The following is a 19,158-nucleotide window of genomic DNA, read 5'->3' as shown; positions in this document are numbered from 1 at the left end:
TTCCTAATAAAAGGAATATTAACAGACGGATAAAATCCGCAGGTGTAGAATTAGGATCAGTCACGTTGATCCTAAAAAAAAATAATTACCTGAAGCAATTTCCTAAATGTTTTTACATAATTATTTCCCAAAAAAATTTGGGATGGTCAGAATAATAATAACAGGTCCTCAATAAAAGCCCCCGAATTAGAGAACTATGATGGGTCACTTAGGTAAGGTAGGTGTAAAAGCGAAGGACATACCTTGAAGAAAATACAGGGAGCAATTTTTCAAAACCAAAAAGTTTTTTTTTGATAGGTACTAATGATCGTCAGAATAAGACTATTAAGTCCTGAATAAAATCCCCCAAATTAAAGAATTATGATTGGTCACTTAGGTCGAATATCGAGTAGGTGTAAAGGCTGATGACCTACCCTGAAGAAAATACTGGGAGTAATAAAAAAAAAAAAAAAAGTTTTTTTGATATGTATTAATGATGGTCAGAATAAGACTATTAAGTCCTGAGTAACATCACCCCAAATTAAAGAATGTTGATTGGTCACTTAGGTCGAGTAGGTGTAAAAGCTGATTACTTACCCCGAACAAAATTCTGTGAGTCATTTTCAATTTAACAAAAAAATAAAATAAAATTGTTACATTTTGAAGATCTACAGTCATCATAAAATGATAAATTCCACAGGTGTAGATTTAGGATTGGCCACTGAGGTCAAGTTGGTGCCCAAGCCAACGACCTATCGGGGGAAATGCCGAATTTTTTTAAAATTTTTTTTGTCTTTATCATTAGAGTTGATTTTTTTTTTTTCTATAACCAGAGCATCTAGGAAGACGAAACTGGGAATATGAGTCTTATTAACCCCTTTATTGCCAGCGCAATATTTGCCACATCAGAGAGATTGAAGCAAGAATACAAAAAAAAATTTAAAAAATCCCAGACAGGAGCCCCCGTAGAGCTTCCCCAGATCAACATATGGAAAATGTAATGCGTTTTATGTTAAAGTATCTGTCTCGTGTTATAAACTCCAATTTGACTTGTGAGGTGTAATATTTGGGACAGAAACGTCTGCGTTTACAGTCGTCCGTGCCTGCCAAAAAAATCCCCCCCCCCCCCCCCAATCCATGGCTGCCACAATAGTTGTCCTGTGGAAAGTAAATTAAGCAAAGGCAAACAGAGATTGGAAAGTTGTCAGTTGATTGAATGAATGGATTCATTTTACACCCAATGCTGAATATCTCAAATCAGAATATGTCCCTTTGTAGGGGGACGGTGGGTGCCATTTTTTTTTTTATTTTTTACTACCAATTTGTCCTTGTTTGCTTTTAATTTACGTGGATTCGTCGTGTCATTGGTCCCGTTCATGGTTTCCACAAACATTCTATAGCCACGGATTAAAAAAAAAAATTCCCAAAAATTTACTTAGACTTTTTGAAAAAGTTTATAGAAGTAGTAGCAGTAGTAGTAGTAGTACTAGTTATAGTTGTAGACCCCCCACCTCCTGCCAACTCTTACAGACCCTCCATCATGTCCCAGGGGGGGTATTTCAACCCCACTTAGGCCTCATCTACAGTGTCTCGGAGGTGTCAAGAGAGAAAAAAAAAAAAATTCAGACACAGATAAGCCGGAGGAGACAGTGTTTGTATTGGCCACGTCAGAAAGTTAAGATGCACTGGAAAGTAAATCAAAAATGGTTATTATCATTTCCAGACAGTCCTGTCATCATCAGCGCTCGCAGGAAATAGTACATGATGTCTGTTTACATAATATCCAAAATAATTAACCTTTGTGTACTGGCAACTGCGTGCGGAGGTAGAGTCTATATGCGAGATCCCTGATGTAGCAGAGCTGTGTTTGTCCATGTACAGGTATCTTGTCAAAGTCAACTCAGCTACATCTCCAATATTCCAAACTACCCCAAAGACCAATTTTAATTCTCTGCACCCCCCCCCCCCCTATCACTAAGAGTTATACAACGCAGGCCATGATACCTGACACAGTGATTAAGAGTTTCCTTACACGTTTTTCCTTTTTTTTCTGCCTTTTTGTCAACTTGATGTAATAAAGACTGGTTCTGTGATTTACTCCTATTTATAGTTTCCATCCAGGTCCCCCATAGGAATGTCGTCTTCCATCATCCATGACCTCAACTTTTTTTTTTTTAATGCACAGTATACAGATGTAGCAGAGCTGAATCTGTCATTTAACTGTTTCATTAGGCCAATGACAAACTCAGCTCTACTACACCAGGATAGATAGTAATAGATTCCGATATGGGGAGATTAGACTTTTTTGGGGGGTTCGGATTAGTAAACCTGCTGCTTAGCCCATGGAAAAAGTTCACCTACTAGAGCAGTGTCTAAAGTTTTCAACACTTTTGCAACTGTTCACACACACAGACACTGTGCAGCTACTATAAAAGGAATAGTGTATTTACAGCTTGCACTCTAACACAGGCGTCCCAATGACACCAAGGCCTCATCCCCTGATTAATCCATTACTGCCCTATAAGCGTATACATGTACGGGTATAGCGAGGATTTATTCATGATCAGCAGAAGAATACAAGGGATTAGGAATAAAACGGTAACGAGTCATTTCTTGCGCAGTTTCTTTCATATCACTCAAGGGATAAAACCTGCAGATCTCAACTAGAAAAACTATTTATGGCACACAAAAAAAAAACTTCAGATTTTTCCATTCATTCACAATGTCACATACAGAACCCAACAGCTCATTTACAATGTAACAAAACAATATCAACAGCAAAATAAACAATAAAAAATATATAAAAACTCCTATCGCACCACCTCCTCCTCCCCCCCCTCTAATCCAATCAATAATAAAAAAGTTTTCCAAAACTTACTACCGCTCATCATTGTCCCTTGGTCACCCTGCTCCTCATGATCACACCACGAACGAAAATATCAAGGTGTAAAATTAAAAAAATTTTAAAAAAATCAAATCCATTTCACGTTCGGTTCCATGACGACCCCAATTTTTTTTTTTTTTTTTTTTTAAAGGGAGTAGTTTCTTTAAGAAGTTCCAAAAATATTGACCTGGAAGTTACTTTAATTCAACAACAAACAAAAAGAATAATAATAATATTGATTAAAAAAAAATAATAATAATAAACAACAGAACAAGTCTTTGGTTGCTGTTATCTCCTCCTGTGTGTGAACTTGACCCTTCTCCTGGAGCAGACAAGGGGGGGTTCCTGGAGACTGGACCAGGACTACTGCAGAAAAAAAAAAAAGCCAAGGGCTACTGGAGATTGAAGTAGCCAATTTCCATGCCTCATGCTTTTTGACCCAAAAGCAAAAAAAAAAAAAAAAAGAAGGAAATCTCCCATGCACTTGAAACATGAGAAGGATTTCGCACCCTCCTCTCTCTGTCTCTTTCTCTGTGTCTCTTGTCTTGATAAATTGCAAAAAAATTTTTTAAAAAGTCACTTGTTTGGGTTCAGATGCCCCCACATTCTGCAGCAGGCACTGGAGCTCCCACCATGCAGAGAATAAGAGAGAGAGCAAAGAAGAGACAGAGAAAGAGAGAGAGAGAGAGAGTGCAAGAGACATCCAGCAAGCAAATGCAAGCTCCTGCTTCCTCCTCTGCACTGATGAGCTCTTTGCTGGATTTCTAGGTTCCCCCCCTTCCTCCTCTTCTTACCTGTTGATTGATCTGCAATAACCTCAGCAGCAGCAGCAGCAGCAATGTGGAAGTTGGTGGAGATCTAGCCCGAGCCATGAACCGCTTCCTTGTTGTTTGCAGAGTTGATCTCTGATTAATTTTTTTGGGGTGGGGGGAAGAATAGGTTTCCTGTTCCCCCCCAGTGTGTATGTCTGAGTGCAGAGACACAGACAGGAACAAGGAGTGGGGGGCTAGGAGGAGGAGGGGGGAGAAGAGAGAAGCCACAGAGTAATGGATGCTCTGGGTTTAATATTAGATCCCAGGCTTGTAGATTGCAGCAAGATGACTTCTTTATCAGAAATGTTATCGCTTGTCAGGACCTCAGTGCAAGCATTACGTCAGTTGCAAGACACCAACACTATTAATATCAAAGGAGCCTTAAGCAGAGAAAGGCACCACCCTCTACTGCACAGGCTTAAAGGCAAAGTAACCTCCCATCTCCAGACAGGAGGGGGAGGAGGGCTACACACAGCTACATCCCAGCCCCCTTGCTCCAGTTCATTTCCAAGTTGCATTGTGTATAGTGGAGGAGGCACAGGTTGTTGGAGCTGCTACTGCTCCTCTTCTCAGCCTTGTAAAGTTGTTTGTAAATAGTGAAAACAGGAAGCGGAGGAGAGAGAGAGAGAGAGGCTGCTCTGACTGCTCAGCTCTGCACTGGATACATTGTAGCAGGAGGGACTTCATACAAATGTATCAGGAAAGAAAGGTTCCAACCAAAGTTTTCCTACTTCACCTCTGGGCTGCCTGGAGATTAATTGGAAGGAATGCAGAGGGGGGTATTAAAGAGTAAAGTGCAGGGGATGAAGTGGGTTTTGCATGGGGAGGAGGGATGGAGGGGATTTGTGAGGGGGCACAGAGGCTGGTGATAGGGCTGAGCACAGGGGAGAGGGGCAGGAAACTCACTGCAAGTGATCTATGGGACAAAGTGAATGGGGGAAGTCAGCACTGGGTCTCATGGAGGGTGCACTGGCTACACAGGGGGCATCGGTGCTGCTAATGCATTGTTTTATCTGGCTTTTCATACAGCATGTGTGTGAATCTAGCTAACACTGTCATATATATATATATATATGTGTGTGCTGTATAATAAAGTGTGTGCATAAACATGTAATGTGCTCATTATTAAAATTCTCAGTATTGCAGAAATATCAATGCAACAATGTAAAATATTTTATGATACCATATGTCTAATCTAAAAAGTATATTGTAACAATATGAAGTAATATAGTCAATGTAGTCTACCATACAAAGTCCCTTCTGTGGGTGTGTAGATCTAGATAAACTCTTAATATGTGTATATGTATGTATGTGTGTGTATATATATATATATATATATATATATATATATATATGTGTAATGTCATGCAACTGTCATGCAATCTACTTGTCAGTTACATTGCATCACATGGAAACACATACAAACTACTACAATAATGTATTTCACTATTTTGGATGAGAAGGCTAATATTTTTCTTGCATTTGAGCAGCTTTTGTGTAATTTTATGGTCTATATCATCCATCACTAGACTGTATTTTATACTAATATATACACATAGAGTATATACTTTTCTGTGTAACTAGGTCTCTATCAATCTATGTAATTTGTGACTATGAATCTAATGAGTATATGCAGTGTGTATCAGATATACAGATATATGTTTGCCTAATGTAGTGGGTAGCATTCTCTTTGAGTCGTCACTTTATGGTATATATTATATGTTACTATATTGTTCTACTATATTAAGATTTACTACATTTCAAGGCAAATCTAATGGATTGTTCCTCTCTGTAGACTGAGTTACATTTGTACGTACAGTATTATGAGTAGGGTGAGTTTTCACTATTGTATTGTAATGTTTGAGAGTGCATGTGTATATGTATGTGTATATATATATATATGAGTGCATGGGTGTGTATAATATATATACACATATATATATATATATATATATATATATATATATATATATATATATATATATATTACTGTGTGTGTAATGTATAACTTTACTCTGTTACCTGTTTTCTTGCAGGTGACTTATATGCAGTCATTTCCTTCTTATTATATCAGCCACAGTCTCTCTACTTCAGTACATTATAGACAGGTTAGAATTTATAAAAAAAAACTGAAGTGAGAAAAATCTCTGTAGATTGATGACTATTATTTTTTCACATATGTATATTACTTGTTGAATATATTTCCTGGCTTATTGTCTGAGCTCCTAGGGGGGGTCACATACTATCTGCTACTGTCAGTATTACTTTTATAAGATCATCTCCCATAGAGCCATATAGTATAAGAGGACGTCTAGACAACACATTTACAGAAATGCATAAAATATATAATATTATAATGTGAAGTGAGAAAGTACTACATACACTTTACACTGCAAAAAAAAAAAGTTTGAAGTCCAGTAAAATGCATGTGCAAGTATATGGAGCTGTGTACATAGACAGATGGATATTACACGAGGGAGATAAATGAATGTAATACGCAGTAGATGGAGAAATATTACATTTTTGTTACAGTGTGTAGAAGGATACTACATTCTACATGATGAAGAGGTAGATGTCTTATAGATGTTACATTGTAGCTAGTAGATAGGTGAGATGGATACATTAAAATATACATCTGACAAAATTATATAAATAGATAACATCTACATTTTGGATATTATGTAATACAAGTGGGGTTGTATAATGGATACACATGAGTCATGAGATAAATAGGTAGGAAGGATTAAATGGCTCTACATTACAGGGTGTAGATGAGATACATAGATAGACAGATCGGATGAATGGATACATATTGTGTATTTCCCCACTGTGGGACTAATAAAGGATTATCTTATATTGTAGCTACTACAAGTAGAGAATGTACATAAAAGATCACTACACTAAGTATACTGAATGCAGACAGTGTTCAAGATCCTATAGGCAGATACATTCTGGAGGTAGGTAGATACTGTATGGGGCATATTAAAATGCATATCAAATATACTATAGACAGATACATATTTTAGATACTACAGGGTGTATATTAGATACATATTGAGGATTCTATAGACAGATGTATACTGTAGCTATATAGATAGATACTACAGGGTGTATATTAAATACATATTGAGGATTCTATAGACAGATGTATACTGTAGCTATATAGATAGATACTACAGGGTGTATATAAAATACATATTGAGGATTCTATAGACATATATATTGATAGATAGATACTACAGGGTGTATATAAAATACATATTGAGGATTCTATAGACATATATATTGATAGATAGATACTACAGGGTGTATATTAAATACATATTGAGGATTCTATAGACATATATATTGATAGATAGATACTACAGGGTGTATATAAAATACATATTGAGGATTCTATAGACAGATGTATATTGTAGCTATATAGATAGATACTACAGGGTGTATATTAAATACATATTGAGGATTCTATAGACATATATATTGATAGATAGATACTACAGGGTGTATATTAAATACATATTGAGGATTCTATAGACATATATATTGATAGATAGATACTACAGGGTGTATATTAAATACTTATTGTAGACAGATCCATACTGTAAAAAGATGTTTTACATATTAAATATATATTGTAGATATTGACATGTGTCCATTGACATCCTGGAGATACTACAGATGTATATTATGTGTTACATATAAAATACTTATTGTAGAAAGTATAGGCAGATACCTACCGTAGATAAATACTATACATATACTACAGGGTACATAATACTTACATGTTGTTGACACTATAGACTGATATATACCATAGATAGATATATTCTATGCAAATATACTATGTTGTACATGTTAAATACATAGTGTAGATATTATGGGGAGATACATACTATAGATACTACTGGGTGCATATTAAATGCATAGAGTAGGTACTACAGACAGATACATATTGTAAAGTAGAGACATAACTATCAGATAGATACTATAGACAGATACATGTAGTACAGTAGATATTGATATATAGATAATGTATATACAGGAAGTCCCCGGGTTACATACAAGATAGGTTCTGTAGGTTTGTTCTTAAGTTGAATTTGTATGTAAGTCGGAACCGTATATTTTATTATTGTAACCCCAGTCAAAATTTTTTTGGTCTCTGTGACAATTGGATTGTCATAAGAACCAGGATAAACAAATCTTAATTACAGGCACCATTGATATCTGTTATAGCTGATTATTGTAGCCTAGGACAAAGTAAAGTAAATTAAAATCCAGAGGTCCGTTTGTAACTAGGGGTCGTATGTAAGTCGGGTGTTCTTAAGTAGGGGACCGCCTGTACTATAGACAGATACATGCAGTACTGTATATATTGATATAGATAGATATTAGATACTATAAATAATATAGGTACTATAGACAGATACAAACATTACAGTAGATACTGATATACTGTATAGATAGATTGTAGATACTATAGATAATGTAGATCTTGTAGGTGCTATAAACAGGTATGTACACTACTGTACAATAATAAAGATGGACGCTACACTGGAGATATATAGATAGATACTATAGATAATGTAGATACTATAGACAGACACATACAGTAAGGTAGATAGTTATCAGATACTATAGATAATGTAGATACAGTAAGGTATATAGTTATCAGATACTATAGATAATGTAGATACTATAGACATACATGCAGTACTGTAGATATTGATATATAGATAGACATGAGATACTATAGATAATGTAGATACAATAGACAGACACATACAGTAAGGTAGATAGTTATCAGATACTATAGATAATGTAGGTACTATAGACAGATGCATGCAGTAGCGTAGATATTGATATATAGATAGATATCAGATACTATAGATAATGTAGATACAGTAAGGTAGATAGTTATCAGATACTATAGATAATGTAGATACTATAGACAGACACATACAGTAAGGTAGATAGTTATCAGATACTATAGATAATGTAGATACTATAGACAGATACATGCAGTACTGTAGATATTGATATATAGATAGACATAAGATACTATAGATAATGTAGATACAGTAAGGTAGATAGTTATCAGATACTATAGATAATGTAGATACTATAGACAGATGCATGCAGTACTGTAGATATTGATATATAGATAGATATCAGATACTATAGATAATGTAGATACTATAGACAGATGCATGCAGTACTGTAGATATTGATATATAGATAGATATCAGATACTATAGATAATGTAGATACTATAGACATACATGCAGTACTGTAGATATTGATATATAGATAGACATGAGATACTATAGATAATGTAGATACAATAGACAGACACATACAGTAAGGTAGATAGTTATCAGATACTATAGATAATGTAGGTACTATAGACAGATGCATGCAGTAGCGTAGATATTGATATATAGATAGATATCAGATACTATAGATAATGTAGATACAGTAAGGTAGATAGTTATCAGATACTATAGATAATGTAGATACTATAGACAGACACATACAGTAAGGTAGATAGTTATCAGATACTATAGATAATGTAGATACTATAGACAGATACATGCAGTACTGTAGATATTGATATATAGATAGACATAAGATACTATAGATAATGTAGATACAGTAAGGTAGATAGTTATCAGATACTATAGATAATGTAGATACTATAGACAGATACATGCAGTACTGTAGATATTGATATATAGATAGATATCAGATACTATAGATAATGTAGATACTATAGACAGATGCATGCAGTACTGTAGATATTGATATATAGATAGATATCAGATACTATAGATAATGTAGATACTATAGACAGATGCATGCAGTACTGTAGATATTGATATATAGATAGATATCAGATACTATAGATAATGTAGATACTATAGACAGATGCATGCAGTACTGTAGATATTGATATATAGATAGATATCAGATACTATAGATAATGTAGGTATCTTTATTTTTCGGCTAAAAAGTAGCAAAATCTTATCATTGAAATGGTCTCAAGTAACAATTTCATCATTTTCTATGTCATCTGCGTGAGTGAGATCATTGTGTTAATGTGCAGATCTCAAAATATTATCACTACTTAGTGATTATGAGCAATATGTAATTGAGTACTTTTTTGCCCTATATATCTTTTTTGGTATTATATATCAAAATATTATCAGACTCCATTTCCTGTACATTATAATAAAAAAAAGCAAAGACTGAGATGAGCAAGAAAATCTATATGTATTTTTATATCATCTTTAACTTTTAGTCTCTGCACGTAACACAAAAACGCCTGGACATTAAAGGGATGTTTCCATTTCAGCAAATAAATGTTATTGATTGTATAATGAAAGTTGTACAATTTTCCAATATACTTTCCGTATCAATGCCTGGCAGTTTTCTAGATCTCTGCTTGCTGTCATTCTATAAAAAAAATCTTCATTGTTCATTTCCAGTGGACAGAAATCTGACGATGGTCACACAGGTGCACGGCTCGTTATATATCACACAGCTCTGATTACTCTCTGTGATACTAACGAGCCGTGCACCTGTGTGCACAATTATAAAATATACAGTTCCGACTTACATACAAATTCAACTTAAGAACAAACCTATGGAACCGATCTTGCACGTAACCGGGGGTCTGCCTGTATATATATATGAATAAGTACCTTCAGTTACATGTGTATGATATTGCATTATATTATATTACTATGTGAGGACACATTGTGGTTACTCGTCTTGCAAAATTTCCGGCACTGGGGCTCACATGGCAGAACACATTAATATGAAGAAATCAAAGCTCGGAACATTCCCCCAATGTAACATTGTATCTAACGCATCATAGTGTATTCTCCCTCCTCTCGCATGTTCTTCGTCCTCTGATCTTACAGCTTCTATACTTCATGACTGTATTTCTGGTGTTTATGTTGCTTATTATTCAGGTGATTGTAGCCCCCGTGTCCCATCTGTATGGGATTAGTAGTAGAAGAGGAACATACTTACAGCCGTCACATTCATTATTCTGCGTGAATGTTCCACCTATGGGAGACATAAATCATTGTCACATTATTGATAGGGTTTTTTTTTATGGCTTGAGGAAATTTTTAAGGTAAAGAGCTGGATTTATTATATGGCTTCATAACAAGGTCCGGAATATAGGAAATGAATTTATTGATCTAAAAATGTAATTTTTGAAATTTTATTTGGATCCATTTTGAGAAATGACACTCCCGTAGCTTTGTGTCCGACGCCCAACACCCTTCATTTGCTCTGCGTTTGCTTAAGGTACCGTATTTTTTGGAATATAAGGCGCACAAAAAATCCTCTGATTTTCTCAGAAATCAAAGGTGCGCCTTATAGTCCAGTGCGCCTTATATATGAACCGCACTTACAGACAACAGCTGCCTTGAACTGTGCATAGGTCTGCCACCTGCTGGTCATTCATCCTTATAATCAGGTGCGCCTTATAATCCGGTGTACCTTATATATGAACTTAGACATTTCAGCAGTCATTTATTGAAGGTGCGCCTTATAATCCGGTGCGCCTTATATTCAGAAAAATACTGTATATTAGATGCATAAAATTGCATAGTAGCCACTTGTTTCCCTGAATTAGACACTATGGGGCTTATTTACTAAGGGGCCCGCGGCCGCATTTCCGGCGGGTTTTACGACTTTTCGGTGATCGCGCCACCAGGACAGGGATTTAAAAGGGCATTGTGTCACACACGATCGGATTTCGGAGCAAGCTTTCACGCGACACAAATCGGGGGGCGGGATGTCGGGCGATCCGACGGATTTGGACAAACCACAGGATTTAACTTTAAATTTGTGCCACAAGATCGCGCACTTACATACAAGCGACACATGCAGGAAATCGGGCACATGATCATAGTGAATCATGGCAGAGTTCATTCTCGTCTGACACTCCGGATCGGGGATTGCGCAGGACTGGGTAAGTAAATGTGCCCCTATCTGGCTTAGGTTTCTCCTTCCCTGAGCCCTGCTATTTTTTCCATGATGCATCAGATCAGCATCACATGGGTAACTAGAGGTAGTACCATCTTTGGGAGGACTGTGTGAATAGGATTCTATGAATATACATTTGGCAGGCAGATTAGTCAGTCCAGCCCAGGAATATTAGGGGGCCCATAATAATATACATGTACTATAAACAATACATTATAGTTAGGGATGGGGTCTCATACAAATGCATTTGGGACCAGCAGCTTCAAGGTGTGCTTCTGCTGCGAAACTCTTCATCAGAACTGTATGACATGAGCCTGCTTATTTGTCATCAGAAACTTCAAGAGAAGTTTGTGCCCCCCCTCTGTGGAGCGCCTGCTTGGTATGGTCCAGACAGGAAGTAGGAATGTGACTTTTGAAGACAACCAACAAATTCTGTCTACACAAAAGGCCTTAAAGTAACCATAAGGTTTGTCTACTAGTTTCCATAGATACATCATGCATACATGTAGTATATCTACTGTGCTTCCAAAATATCATACAAAAGGCTTCTGGTGAACCAGGAACTGTGTATTCCTGAACACAGCGAGAAATCCCGGATAGATTGTATAAATCTGAAGTTATTAGGATAGTAAAGGTTGGCTTGGATAAGACACTAGCTTGTTTTTCCCCTGACCTTTGCTATCCATCCCATGATGCCTCAGCGCCACATTGACTACCAGAGAAAGCATCAACTCTACTTCCTGGCGTGAGAGTGTGAATGTGATTTCTCCTAATGATTTCTGAGAAAGTCCTAAAATTTTTTTTTAAATGACTTCTGAATGTGGAGGTGTGATCAGTAATAGGGATGAGCAGATCCGATATTGCAATGTCTGGATCTGTGCTGAATTCTGCAGGTTTGTGTCCGGAGTTCAGATTCAATGCCGCACCAGAAACAACAATGATCAGTCCTGGCACCGATCGTGGGTCTTACCTGTCTAAAGTCCACCAGCGCGTCCATGCCTCCATTTTTGCTAAGATTGTCTCACCCCAATGACATCACTGAAGTGACAACCCTAAGTAAATTGTTGGTCGTATTTGAATGCTGGCGACGGGTACTGGCTGTTACTGGTGAGGGGTGAGCATTCAGGTTCAGGTACCCTAGCCAAACTTTCAGGATCGCCTAGTTTGGCTCTTAGAACACCCCACTAAAGGAAATCTACCACCAGGATGAAGGATTGTAAACCAAGCACACTGACATATAGGTGTGTGCCTTCTCTGGCAGAAGATGCTTTTCTTGTATGCCTTTGTTTTTTTTAGAAAAAGAGGTTTTAAAAATTATGCAGATGAGCCTTCGGGGCTCCAAGCTCCATTGACATCTATGGAGTCTGGAGTCCCTGAGGCTCATTTGCATAAATTAGGAAACCTTTTTATCGTAAAAACAAGGTCCTAAGAAGCTAAAAGAAAAGCAGAACCTGCCAGAGGGGGCACGCTCACCAGTATGTCAGTGTGCTTGATTTACAATCCTTCATCCTGGTGGTAGATGTCCTTTAAGTCAAGAATCACAGTCAAAACTGAATGATATTGGAAATGAAAGATCCATCTTTTGATTCCAGCTTTAAGGGGTTGCTGAGAAATTTTTTGATCAATATTTGATCTGCGACGGGCCTACGCTTTACCCATATGAACGGGAGCCAGAGCTGCAGTTACAGTACTTGGCCACTAATCTGATCTTAGAACCAATAACTTTCTTTGTGTCAATCCTTGCAGGAGCAGCTGATCGGTTTGGGGGTCTGGTCTATGCCCCTCACCAACCGGATATTGATGACTTATCCTCAGGAAAGGCCATCAATATAAATTCATAGAAAACCCCTTTTAGGGTAGAGATACCGTGGCTAAATTTGGAGTAATCTTGGCCTATAGGTGTTAACCTACCCGTGATATATATGTCAAATTATGGAGTAGACGCCCAATTCTAGTGGTTGTATCTATGATTATAAATACACAATTCAGATTTCATTCCAAAAAATGTCCCACCAATCTCCATGCAGGGTTATAATATCCGAGCTGCAGGGACCAAACTCTGCAGGAAAATACATTTCGTTTCGGCATCAGAGGCTGAATATTCTGCACGGTCCATTTCTCTTTTTTCCTGTGTAAATTTGCATAAATCCGTCCCATGTGCATTTTCCCGGGAATATTTACGAGCTATAATATATTTATTTGAAATTGACGTATTTAATTCTATATAATTGTATTTGCTTGTGACCTGAGCACACACTGGTCTCTGCTACTGTACATATGGCAGCTATTAAGTCTTACACAATCAATACACTTTACCGTTTATTATAGCTCTCATATTAGAAGGAACTTGCAGCATTTTATAAACCTATGGAAACCTTAGAGATATTGACTATTAAAGTCCATCCTGATAAACCAGGGACATTACTCATATATCTAGGCCCTGTGACTGTGGTAATCTTCCTATATTTGTTATCCATGGGCTCCTACTAAAATCAACTTTTAAAATTATGCTTATGAGCCAGGAGGGCACAGCCCCTTTTGGCTGTAGCTTCATAGGCTGTTCCACTGTCTCTGACCCACCTGCTCCATCAGCATTTCCCCCCTTCCTCTGCTTAATGTAATCTCACACAGTTGAAGGGGGTTATTCAGAGGCTGGGCCCCATAGTAGGCTCCTGAATGGGGCCCTCTTTCCCACTTTAAAAATATACATATTTGCATACTTGAATTACAATCACACACATTTTATACTTAAATACATACACACACAGTTCTTCACTCATACACACACATTTATACACTCATGCGCACTCATATAGAGCATTTACACATCACATATACACACATTTATATCCTTGCACACATACAGTGCTTCACTCATACACACACATTTATACACTAAAGTGCACACATATAGAGCATGTACACATCACATATACACACACATTCATATACTTACACACATACAGATTTTCACTCCTACACACACATTTATACACTAAAGTGCACACATATAGAGCATGTACACATCACATATACACACACATTCATATACTTACACACATACAGATTTTCACTCCTACACACACATTTATACACTAAGGTGCACACATATAGAGCATGTACACATCACATATACACACACATTCATATACTTACACACATACAGATTTTCACTCCTACACACACATTTATACACTAAGGTGCACACATATAGAGCATGTACACATCACATATACACACATGCAGTGCCATATACAGATGTACAGCATATACATACACATACAGTGTCAAAATCCTGGTGTACTTTTATTATTGACCACTGGTGGCTGCTATTTCTCTTAGTCTTACTGTGATGCCCTTTAGCTCCTCCCCACTGGAGGTGTATACACATCACATATTTAAACACACATATAGATCATATACACATCACACATATGTTTTATATAAAGTTTACAATGTGCAGCATAATATGTATATAATGATGCACATCATCCGTTCTTTTAAAAGTATAAATATAAAATACAATAAGAAGAAGATTACCACAGTCATGTTTCCTGGATCTATGAGTACCGTATATACTCAAATATCAATCTACCCAAGTATAAGCCGAGGTCCCTAATTTTGCCACAAATAACTGGGAAAACTTCTGGACTTGTGTATAATCCGAGGGTGGGAAATGCATTGGTCACAGCCTCCCGCAGTTATGAAATGCCCCCTGCAGCCCCTCGGCTCTAAAAAAAAAAAATAAACTTGCATACTCACCTTCCACCTCCCTGATGCGTCACTCTGCTTTCTTCTCTCTGCGTGTAACAGTGGGCATAGCTGCATCCCTACACTCTAGCGGCCGGCCCACACTTTGATGCAGTGGCGTCACCGCTGATGATATCATAGTGTGCGCCGGCTATCAGAGCGCATGGATGTGCTGTTACAGCAGAGAGAAGAAAGAAGATTAGCTGCGGGAAGCATTGGGGACCATCAGAAGGTAAGTATGTATATTTATTTTTTTTTTACTCTTGTGTATAAAGGTTTATCATGACAAATTTTGATGGTAGATTTTCTTTGAGGGTAAATGCACATGTTACATATTACATTTGTATTTGCCCTGTGGTATTAACATTATATAATACAGTAATACAAGGCACAAAGTAGAGAAAAAGTTGAAGGAGTAGCACAGTGGTGTATTGGATTGAGATCCGTGTGGGTGCACGCTTCAGGGAATCTGGCTCAAAAAGACCCTTACGTATGTAAATCCAACAGCACGGAAGCAGCACTCCAAGTTCAATAGTGGTATTTATTTCACCAGTGGAAAAAGATACAACGTTTCAGCTATCTCTATGTAGCCATTTTCAAGTATGCTTGACAATCACAATGACCATTTTGAGGTCTGGTTACATTTTTATGGGCGATGCAGCTGTACTTTTTAGATTTTCCAGTGAATCAGAGAGTTCCTTGGGCCTCATGCACATGACCGTATGTTTTTTCCTGTTCTGTATATACAGCTGTATTTTGGCTGTTAATACAAGACGTTTTTCACCAGTATGAGCACTTAGGGCACCATATCCGTACCGGATCTTTTGGTGGTGAGCTGGCAAATGATTTCTGGCTTACTATTGGCTTACTGGCATAATCCACCTCCCACTGGTTCTGGTCTCCCTGAATACTGCACCTATATACTGTGTACAACTGTATGCACCTGCATTTTATACATTCCCACAGATTTCTATGGAACCGAAATACATAGGAAAGGGGACATGCACTTACGTCTCGCTCATGGTACGGTACATTGCACCATACGGACATTAAAATGGACGGCTGTATTGCCCGTTGCATTGAATGGGGTCATATGCTACACATATATACGTCTGTGTATATGGCCGTTTTCATATGTTTTTGTGCATGAGGCCTTATTCTCTCCATCATTCGTTCTATAGGGGCCCCTCACATATTGTTCTTTAGAGTAGCCGTCAGAAGAACTTTCTACTAGTCAGATTTAGATTTATATAATCTTATATCCATTTCTGATTACTGTCTTTGTATCTTACCTTCACCTCCCCCCGGTTGTCTCCCATGATGCATAGACTGGATACACCGCTCTTTAGTTGTGCTCTTTTCCTGATCCAACCTGCCCGTTTCCTCATCCTAAAGAGGTGTCACACTAAAAGGCCAGGCTTTAATCCTGAAATTCAAACATCAGGATTAGAATTGGAGAAGGCCGCATGGTCGCCAAACTCCAGGACAACTACAACAGAATTTCATTGTCTGGATTAGAGCTGAAAAGGAGGGAGAGGGGGGGAGACAGGACTGTGAACAATGTCCCCTCCAGCTGTGGATATCACTATGTTTCGAGAGGTTTTATTTGAGGAAACTCGTTTGTATGTGGGTGTCATTAATGAATGCAGTTTGAAATTACTTTTTTGTAGAAAATTGAGAAAAATAAGGTGCAATTAGTTATAGCAGCATATCCATTTAGCCATAAGTGTTGCCATAATGTATCTCAACTGAGGCACATCAAAGGGGGTAATGAAGATTAGTAATTAGTCATGAGCGCAATGGTTGGGTCTGTGTGAACATTGTGGGTTTGGGTCCCCAAAACTGGACTTCAGCTATAAGTTGGGGTTCGGCATTTATCTCAATGGCCCGCTTTGTTGACTCTTTAAATATTGGAGGCAAAGCCGGGAGCCGTGTCAAGGGTAGCGACGATCCTAGGGAAATGCTAACACCGATTGTGGTTATTAACAATGAAGGCCTCACCCGAACATGAAGGGCCCACTCATTCCTAGTGGTAATCATTGGGACTCAAAATTTTCCACAATCCCTTACATTGGCTGTGAAAACAGGTATACAAGCTGTGATCTAGTCCCAATGCCTTGTGCTGGGAAGCCTGGAATTACAACTTCTCCCTCCTCTAGGCCAGTTGGGAGTGAAGAGGGAGGTGCCAGGCTTTGCTGTGCACTGACGCAGGACTTTGCTTCCCCGCATGGCCTATAGTCTGCACCTATGTGGCACTATTCTGCACCAGTTCAGACCTAGTACTTAGTGCCAGGCCATGATTGATGTCCCCCTATATGTCAGGGAATGCTATAAAACTACTGTTGTGTGCAGAGCTGGTCTTAAAGAGTTATTTAGGCTTTTTAGGGTTCAACTTCGTATCGGTGATCGATTCCCAATACCTTCCACCAGGGTCGGATTAAGACTGCCTTGGGCCTTGGGCTCTATGAATATTATAGCCCCTACAAGTCCGAAATTTCCTTTTTACATCTGGTACTAGAATCAGAATTCTCGGAGAATGGAGGATACGTCCATTCTGCCTTCTTTCAATCTGCGGTTTTATGTCCTTTGGAGGATCTTCAAAGGTCTTGAAATGGCTCTTGTGTACATGTGTATTGAGAACAGGAACAGATGTACGAGGATTTCATGGGTGAAGGTCCTTCTGAGTATAAAATTTGGTGGGTGGTTTGGGTGGCCTTGGGCCCCCCAGAAGTCTTGGCCCTAGGCAATCCGCCCAAACCGCCTATATTATAATCCAGTAGTGACTTCAGCTGCCATTAATCAACTGCCCATTTAAATGAATGGGAACTAATCTGCAGTAACCGCCTCTGACCACTATACAAAAATGTCGCTGTCTTCATCCTGTTCCATTCACAGTTGTTAAGAGCAGCTCCCCTATAGCAGTGCTGGATGTTGGACCCCACCAATATAATATTAACCTATCTGATATCAGAATTTTTAAAATTCCCTCGAAATAATCAGTGATGACATGATAATTTTTCGATATTGTATCTTTGCGCTCTGGCGGTCACAGCACGGCTTGCATGTGGTATATTATCCTAGACAAATTAAAGCTGAGATGTCATTGTTTGCAACCAAGAGCATTTTTCATGTAGACGGCTTTCATAAATCTGCTCCATGGTGTGTTTGTGTGTTTTTTACTGATTATTTGGGACATTTTTTTTTTACCCTTTAAGGGAATTTTTCAAAATTCATTTTAATGTAGCATCTTTAATATTTGGCATTTTGACTGGGTGGCATTCTGTTATGTCCTTTTTCATAGTTCCCTACTCAGTCATTCAACTAGTATTGGATTGGCGTACTAATGTTTCCTGTAGATCGCTATTTATGTAGCTTCTTTGTTAAGTGGTTTCTACTTCTATATTTTAGTATGAAGTAACAACAGGGCATATGGTCAGTCGAGGGACGGCGCCAGGGGCCCAGAACTGCTGGGGGGCCCACATAAGGCTGTACATAAGGAATCCATGAAGTGAGGGGGGCTGTATCTAATGAATCCATGGGTCATGAAGTTGGCTTGTATAGAATTACCATGACGGGGCTGTTTGATATGATAAACTAGGGAACAGCAAACTCTTTTAGCTTCTGAATTTTTAATGCCGCCGCATGAGTTCACTGCAAAGGGGCCCACTGAGGCTCTGTCACCCAGTGGCCTACAGAAACCTGGAGCGAACCAGGAGCAGGCAGCTGAAT

At 38.0% G+C, this 19,158-nt stretch overlaps 1 protein-coding gene across 5 annotated transcripts in view; it reads right to left on the bottom strand.

Annotated features, from left to right (window-relative positions):
- The window catches only part of TRPS1 (transcriptional repressor GATA binding 1), a 209,752-nt gene extending 205,657 nt beyond the window's left edge, over positions 1 to 4,095 (bottom strand). For 2 of the 5 annotated variants that reach the window (XM_072151292.1, XM_072151294.1), the window contains exon 1: positions 3,658 to 4,094. The gene's annotated coding sequence lies outside the window, so the exon portion shown is untranslated. Of the gene's footprint in view, positions 1 to 3,657 lie in introns of all 5 variants that reach the window. The other 3 variants (XM_072151293.1, XM_072151295.1, XM_072151296.1) reach the window with 3 other exon arrangements.
- Between the last annotated feature and the right edge of the window lie 15,063 nt (positions 4,096 to 19,158).

The sequence above is a fragment of the Engystomops pustulosus genome, chromosome 5 (genome assembly GCF_040894005.1).
Source record: "Engystomops pustulosus chromosome 5, aEngPut4.maternal, whole genome shotgun sequence".
Taxonomy (NCBI): Eukaryota; Metazoa; Chordata; class Amphibia; order Anura; family Leptodactylidae; genus Engystomops; species Engystomops pustulosus.
Note: the sequence above shows the minus strand (reverse complement) of the source record. Positions and strands in the feature narration are given on the sequence as shown.